General features: G+C 35.0%; 1 non-coding gene across 1 annotated transcript; it reads left to right on the top strand.

Moving 5' to 3' along the window:
• The first annotated feature begins 5,636 nt into the window (after positions 1-5,636).
• On the top strand, positions 5,637-5,753 carry LOC131593657 (U5 spliceosomal RNA). Its single transcript, XR_009281047.1, has one exon. It is a non-coding gene; the product is annotated as a U5 spliceosomal RNA (small nuclear RNA).
• The last annotated feature ends 2,920 nt before the right edge of the window (positions 5,754-8,673 follow it).

An 8,673-nucleotide genomic window follows, 5' to 3' on the forward strand; every position in this document is an offset into this window, starting at 1 on the left:
AAAAAGAAATAAATCTACAGCTTTTCGAACCGATCGAATGCCAAAATCCAAACTGTAACATCGTCTAAAACGATATCTTCGTTGTTGAAAATAAAGTTGTTTCTTGTAATCTATATCATCCATTAAGTTGCTAACCAAATTAAACACAATTTCTTCTTTATGATCTTCCCTTTCAACGCTTGAACAAACTGATCAAGATGATTAGAACCTGCCACCACCCCCACCATCCGAACATCCAGCCACTGAAAAATGTTATCCCATTCTCTTTTGGAAAAAGAACATTTGAAAAAGAGATATTCTAAATCTTCTAGTTCTGCAGAACAAAGAATACAATTTTTATCTTCCTCCCTAGGAATGATATTCCTCTTTACCAATTGGTCTTTCGACGGAAGCCTATTTAACATCATCCTCCAACCAAAAACCTTTATTTTTGAGGGAACTTCTGACCTCTAAAACCTGTTAATAGCCGCTAGTTTGTTTGTGTCTACCACCTCTTCCAATTGATAATCCCTCAAGAAAGAGATACAACTTTTTGCCGAAAACATATCGTCAACATTAGGCAACCATTTTATAGCATCCGCCACATCTTCTGTAGGACTAATGCCTCCCAATAGCTCTAGCAACTCAAACGCTTCTTGCACCGCCACAAGATTGTCCAACATCACATCGCAGACACATAAAAATCCCAAGACCACGCCCGCCCATGATAAACCCCATTTCATTGACACTGCCCATGGGCTTGCTCGACACGCTGAAGAGTAAGGGAACCAACCGTTTTAGCGGTGTACCCCCAAACCACCTGCCAAACGAAAACAAAATATTGTTTCCAACACCTAGACCAAAACTAACATTTCCTGCAAAACAATCAAAATTGTTAGTTTTGGGTAAACTTGCCGCCATCATATCTTTCCACCAAACGGACTCTTTCTTTTTCAACCTAAACTCAACACCTATTATCACAACTTTATGTACATCCCCATATCTAGTTTCCAGAATATTTTTCCATACTGACGCAACTTCCTTTAGCATCCTCCACTTCCATTTGATCAATAAAGAGTTGTTAAAATGATCATTATGCTTTATCCCCAAACCCCCTCCCACTTTGGATTTACAGATATTATGCCAACTAACCCAATTAATGCACATTTTCTCTTCATTCCCACTCCAAAGAAAACGAATTTGAATATGAATTATTTCTTTTATGATTTTCATAGGAGCTTTGTAAAATGACATCGTGTAAATCGGTATACTAGAAAGCACTGAGTTGAGGAGGGTAACTCACCCCCTACAGACAACAATCTTGACTTCCACAAAGATAGTTTGTTCTTTAAATTGCTTAGAACCGTACTCCATGTGTTACCTCTCCTCGGATTCATCCACACTTGGATTCCCAGAAATTTGAAAGGTAGCTTTTCCCTACTACAACTCAAAAATTGTGAAGCTGATTCCAAAACATTCTCCGCCAAATTCACGCCTAACACTTACTCTTGTGAAAGTTAACCTTCAAGCCCAAAATTAATTCGAATCCTCTAAAATTCGCTTTGATACTCCACAAGATCTTCTAGCACCCTTTCCCAACTATCACTGTATCGTTTGCGAATTGGAGAATCTTTACATCCACATCACTACTAAATTTGTATCCCTCAAAGTTCCCGAATTCAGCTGCTGAATTAAAAAGAACAACCAGCCCTTCAGCCACCAATGTGAAAAGAAAGGGTGACAATGGATCTCCTTGTCTTAATCCCCTTTCCACCACAAAATCTTTTGTTGGACCCCCGTTAACCAAAATCGATAGTGAACTGTTAAAGATACACGCTTCCATCCATTTGCACCAATTAACTCCAAAGCCATATTTTAGAAACAAAGATCTCAAGAATTGCCAACTAACACAATCATATGCTTGTTGGAAGTCCACCTTAAAAATGAAGCACTCCTTCTTTACTTTTTTTTAGCATGATCTATGATTTAATTTAAAGCCAACACCCCATCAAGGATTTGCTTGCCCGAAACAAAAGCTGATTGAGAAGAAGAGATTAAATTCTTGCAAAACTGACATTTCTTGCAAAACAATCAAAATCGTTAGTTTTGGGCAAACTTGCCGCCATCATATCTTTCCACCAAACATACTCTTTATTTTTCGACTTAAACTCAACACCCATTATCACAACTTTATGTACATCCCCATATCTAGTTTCCAGAATATTTTTCCATACTGACGCATCTTCCTTCAGCATCCTCCACTTCCATTTGATCAATAAAGAGTTGTTAAAATGACCAATATGCTTTATCCCCAAACCCCCTTCCACTTTGGATTTATAGATATTATGCCAACTAACCCAATTAATGCACCTTTTCTCTTCATTCCCACTCCAAAGAAAACGACTTTGAATACAAATTATTTCTTTTATGATTTTCATAGGGGCTTTGTAAAATGACATCGTGTAAATAGGTATACTAGAAAGCTCCGAGTTGAGGAGAGTAACTCTAACCCTATAGACAACAATCTTGACTTCCTCAAAGACAGTTTGTTCTTTAAATTGCTCATAATCGTACTCCATGCGTCACCTCTCCTCGGATTGATTCCCACTTGGATTCCCAAAAATTTGAAAGGTAGCTTTTCCCTACTACAACTCAAAAATTGTGAAGCTAATTCCAAAAAATTCTCCGCCAAATTCACGCCTAACACCTTACTCTTGTGAAAGTTAACCTTCAAGCCCGAAATCAATTCGAATCCTCTAAAAATCTTATTTCCTTATTTTCTCTCTTTCTCTCCTCTCACTAAAGTGTCTCACGCACTAACAATTTTTTTCTAAGTTAGATACAAGTTCTTTTCTTTTGATACAGAATTGGTGTATCTAAATTGAGGCTTTCGCGACAATTATTTTCAATTTTAAGCAGTGTAAAAATTAGCCTGAATAACGAATCCCAATTTAACTGATAATTTCTAACTTAGATGTGAGCACCGTCGAAACGACGGTCCTCACATTCCGGACCCTAAACAGTTTAGCCATATAGTTTCATCACATAAATAATATTGTTATTAGAATGAAAAACAAACGTGTTAGGCATATTACTAGTATTAATATAATAATGATACGGGGATGCATTAAGTCGGGGATGCATTAAGCCTTGTATGTGCAAACGTCAAGGGAGTGTGTCAGGAGAGGTTTTAGGGTTTCAGGCTTTGCATCCAGACCCATGGCGCGAGCTATGGAGGTAATCAATCCTCCAATACAAATGGGATCCCTCTTAGCAGTGCAAATGGTTTGCATGTGTGCAAGCATGAACGGGGATGCATTAAGCCTTGTCTGTGCAAATGTGTTTTGTATGAAAAACAACTCCTTGCAGTTTACCTTGCCATTATTCTCTCGGTCAAATAAAGTGTTAGCTAATATTCAGTGAAAATATAGTATGACCGAGTTATGAATTTGGGTTGATTTAGTTCGTACTCTTTGTGAAACATCCTAAACCTGACCGTGCCTATAGTGCTCGCACTCACTATCTATGTGGTGTAATCGAACAAACTAAAAAATTTCAATGTAAGCCTTTTGTACGCGGGGTCTTTCAGTGCAGAAAAATAATCTAAGATTAACATATCCATCATCTAATGAACATTATTAAGAGTCCTAAGCTATGTAAGTAAGGATCATCAGAATACCTTGTCGCAACAACTGTTCGTTCAAACAACATTTTTTATTGTTTCTTCTGCTCTTCCGCAGTCTGCCCGACTCTGAATTCAATGCCTATATAGTCAATATATGCTCTTGATCTCTTTTCAATGCCCATATGAAACTCCACCACCCTTTCCCAACTATCACTGTATCGTCTGCATATTGGAGAATCATTACATCCCCATCACTACTAAATTTGTATCCCTCGAAGTTCCTAGATTCATCTGCTGAATTAAAAAGAACAACCAGCCCTTCAACCACCAATGTAAAAAGAAAGGGTGACAATGGATCTCCTTGTCTTAATCCCCTTTCCACCACAAAATCTTTTGTTGGACTCCCGTTAACCAAAATCGATAGCGAATTGTTAAAGATACACGCTTCCATCCATTTGCACCAATTAACTCCAAAGCCATATTTTAGAAACAAAGATCTCAAGAATTGCCAACTAACACAATCATATGCTTGTTGGAAGTCCACCTTAAAAATGAAGCACTCCTTCTTTACTTTCTTAGCATGATCTATGATTTCATTTAAAGCCAACACCCCATCCAGGATTTGCTTGCCCGAAACAAAAGCTGATTGAGAAAATGAGATTAAATTTTTTAACACCTTCTTAATTCTGTTAGCCAATACCTTAGACACAATTTTATATAAACACCCAATCAGGCAAATTAGACGATATTCATTGAGACCCTGAGGATTGAATTTTTTTGGAACCAAAGCTATAAAAGAAGCTGAAATAGCCTTAGGTAGAGAGGCTGACTTATGAAACTCGAGAATAAACTTAAATATATTTTCTTGCAAAAAACTCCAGCATTCTTGAATAAACCCGAGGTTGAAGTCATAGGGACCCGGACTTTTGCCCCCATCTGGTTCCCACACCGCAAGCCTAACCTCCTCCCTTGAAAATTCTGCTTCAAAAAAATTTCTATCCTCCTCTGACAATTTGTTAAAACCTTCATTATTCAGCACATGTCTTGCTTCCAACGGCTCCTTAAACCTACCCTCAAAAGTTTTCAGCACTTCATTTCGCACACCACTCACTTCCTCAATTAACATTCCATCCCCTGCATGAACATCCACAATATTATTCCTCCTCCTTCTATCTTTTATAACGTGATGAAAATACTTTTAATTTAATTGTAGATGATAGTGGTAGTACCTTCTATCTTTTATAACGTGATGAAAATACTTTTAATTTAATTGTAGATGATAGTGGTAGTAGTAATTAACATGAAATAAAATAGAGGAGTATGGTTAAATATGTTAATAAATTGAGATGAAGCAATGGAAATGAGAATTGGTTAAAAATTGAGTTGAAGCAATGGAAATGAGGATGAGAAGGGTAATAATCCAGGAAAATAAAGGTTTTCATTCAAAAGTAAGCAAAATAATGGAAGTTGAAGAAATATGATAGGCCATATATATGATGGCTTAAGTTTGAAAAGAAGAGCACAAAGCAAATGAGTATCCAAAAGCCTGTCTGGATGACAATGGAGTTTCCCTAAAGAAGAAAGTATATATACCAAGCATTCACACAACAAGTGATGATGCTATGCAGGCTGTTTCAATGATGCAGAGGTTATGTAATTATATAGTTAAGGAGGATGATAATGTTGATGCAAACATGCTGCTGAATATAAATAAATCTTTGTTCAATCTCATTAGAAAGAGTGGTATATTGATTGTCATGAATTGAAGTTAATTGGTTCCACTGTGAATGAATGGTTTTAAAATTCTTGTATGAGTCATGAAATATATACTAAAATCTAGTCTTTGTAGTGCTTTGAATAACAAAATTAAAAATGATGAATTGTGACGACAGGCTATTTGTATTTTGTAGTTATTGTGTGCACTGCCTGCCTTTGTTCTTCTGTATTTGGGTTCCACATCGGCTGGTGTAGTAAATAAAGCAAGCTGGTGGTATTATAAAATGGAACCACTTACTGACATCCAAATTCACGGAGCCATGTGATAAGTACAAAGCGAACTATTCTTTCGCCTTTTACTAAAGAATACCGTGTACTTTTCACTAACAGTGGCATACGATAATTTTTGAATGAGTTCTCTTAATTGAGAGCTCTGCAACTATAGTTAAACATTTTTAGTTATATGTTATGTTTATTGGGTTTTCGTATCATATATATTTTTAATTTTCTCATTAATATTTATAATTGAAATAATAATTACTTATCAGGTATCCTATAGTGATGTTTCTTTTCTTATCATTATGCCGTTTCTCACCAATTTATAATCGTTTCATTTATTAATAGAAACAGTTCTATGTTATAAAACAATTCCAAAAACTAGTTTTATTTATTTATTCTTTAGTTTCATATTCCATTTATCTCATCAATATTTTGCTCAAATTAAAACTATGGTTTATAAAACTTTTATTTCATACGTGCAAAAAAAAAAAAATAATCACAATGCTATATGTAAGGTTGGAAAACTAACTTTTTTTTCACTATCTTGTTTACAATTTTTCTATGCAAAATTTTAATTGAGAGAATTTGTAATTTTTTTTCAAATATTTTGCTCTTGTGAGAGCGTAATTTTTCTGTTAAAATTTTGTAGTTGAGGACTTGGAATTTTTCGTCCAATAACTTTACTTGAATGCATTTGCAATTTTTTTTGTTCAAGAAATTGTAGTTTATTGTTGTTTATAGTTGAGACGCATTAGTCGTGGTGACGATTTTTTGCGTAAAACACTGACCCTTTAAAATTTAACAAGACTCTTCTCGGTATGCCGATGATAGAGAACTTGCAAGATAAATATTTGAGATTTTAACAAAAATCTGTTTTATATTAAATTACAAGTTAAAATAGCCTCTCTTTTATGCTTTATGTGCGAGACTTTTTTTTGTTTTCATATGTCAGTTTTTCTCTCCTTTTTTGTTTTCTATGTTAGTAAGATTAAAAATGATTTTTAAACAGTACAAAATCTATAAATCTCTTCCTTCCTTTTTCCATTAATTCTAAGATTCATGGATCCTCTCGCAACGAAGAGTAAAGTCATCCTCAACGCAATAAGTATTTCTGTGAAGATGAAGGCGACCCATATCACCATCAATTCAAATCGCAAAAGTCTTGTGGAAAGCAACATTGCGAGTCAGAAGGAAAATGATTTCAAAAGACGAAATAGAAGGTGGATTGACGAAATATTGGGGCTGCGATTAACATGCATAGTGAGAGGAACGATGCGTCGTGGAAGGAGACGGTCGATGAGGATAATACCCACAGGGGAGTTCAATTGAAGAAGACCTGTTAAACCGTAAGGGGCTTCGAGTACTAGACCATTAACCATATCCTTATAGCCCATAATGGTGAAGCCCATATGTCGGTATAGAAAAGCTTGAAATTTAGTGAAAATGCTTCCTCTATTTATAGGAAGAGATGAGGGAAGCTTATACATGTGAAATGGATCCAAATTTGTGTGAACCAAGCTCAATCATGAGGTGCTGAAATCATGACTTAGGGAGGGCCAAAACGCAGCTCAAATCATGCCAAATTGGGTCATTTTTTATCCTTGCATATCACTTAACATTACCAAATGCTAACTACGTGCAAACTTTGGCTTGAATTGGAGAAATTTGTGGTTTGCAAATTCTTACCATGTACAAAATTTAGTTTCATGGAGGCATTTTCAAACCTATGTGAAATCTTGCACACTTGACTTTTGATCCTTTTTCTTTTTGCAAAATGCTCCTTTCATGATGTAGAATACAATGTGAAAAGAAAGTTTTGATTTGGATGCTTGAGGAAAAATTTATGAGCTTATGAAGTTGGCATCTCAACATTCAATTAGAGGTTAAAATAATTCTAAGTCCTAAATGACCGATAATGTCTTCAAACTTTTCATAGCTTTTCAAGCATAATTGGCCTTTGATCCATGAAGTAAACTTGTAGAGAGCATTAAATGTGATAATTGGAAAAAAGAATCACTAAAAAAGATTGAAAATTGAGGGTTATGATCTTTGGAATTTGGGGAAAATACACTTGAAAATAGGTCAAATTTTACTAAGTCCACAACATGACCTCTAATGTCTTCAAATTTTTGATGATCTTCCAAACACAATTGACTCTTGTCTTGTAAAGATAAGTTGTAGAGGATGACAATAAGAGTCATTTTCCCAAAGAAACGCTAAAAAATATTGACTAATGAGTAAGTTGTAATATTTTGAACTTGAACTTGAAATATTGACTTTTTGGTCAAAGAACCTTGATCAAACTTGAATCCCTTGAGCTTTTCTTGTAATTCAAGGTATATTGATGCACATATGAACCTATATTTATGTAATCTTGATTAAACTTGAAGTTATTTGATGATGAATGCATGAAAATAAACACATGAACCTTTGACTTTTCTTGAGAAATAAGCAACCAAACTTTGGACAATTTTTGATCAATTGATGTTGAATAATGCTTGAGAATGATATGACCTAAGATTATAGGTCAATCCTTGATGGACAAGCCTTTTAGAATCAATGTTGACCATGCTTTGACTTTGAGGATCCATAAACCCTAAATTAGAAGCTTTTGCTTGATGTTCTTGATTCCAACCTTACCTTGCAAAAGAAACAAAAGAAACAAAACATATTTTTGTATTTTGATTAAGGTTAGTGACATATAAAGAATATACACAAAAGATAAGAAAATACACAAAGAGGGTGTTTGATAATCTCCACAAAGACAAGCTCAAAAAGAGAGAGAGAGAGGCAACCAAATTTGTGATCTTGATGATGTATGATGAAAAATGATATGGAATATTAGGGGTAAAATTAGGGTATGACAGCTGCCCTTATTTTAACTTCTTCTATCTGGAGAGATGAAGATTGAAATCTTTGCATCGATGAGATTGAAAAGGTTTAAATACAAGAAGACCCAATTTTTGGCCCTAATATGCCATGCAAGGATTTTGATTATGAATGCTAAAGGAAAACTTCGTAGGGGAATAAGACACCACTAGGGAAGAAGAAAAAAAACTCCGTTGAAGAAAAGA

This window comes from Vicia villosa, linkage group LG3 (genome assembly GCF_029867415.1).
Source record: "Vicia villosa cultivar HV-30 ecotype Madison, WI linkage group LG3, Vvil1.0, whole genome shotgun sequence".
NCBI classification, from domain to species: Eukaryota; Viridiplantae; Streptophyta; class Magnoliopsida; order Fabales; family Fabaceae; genus Vicia; species Vicia villosa.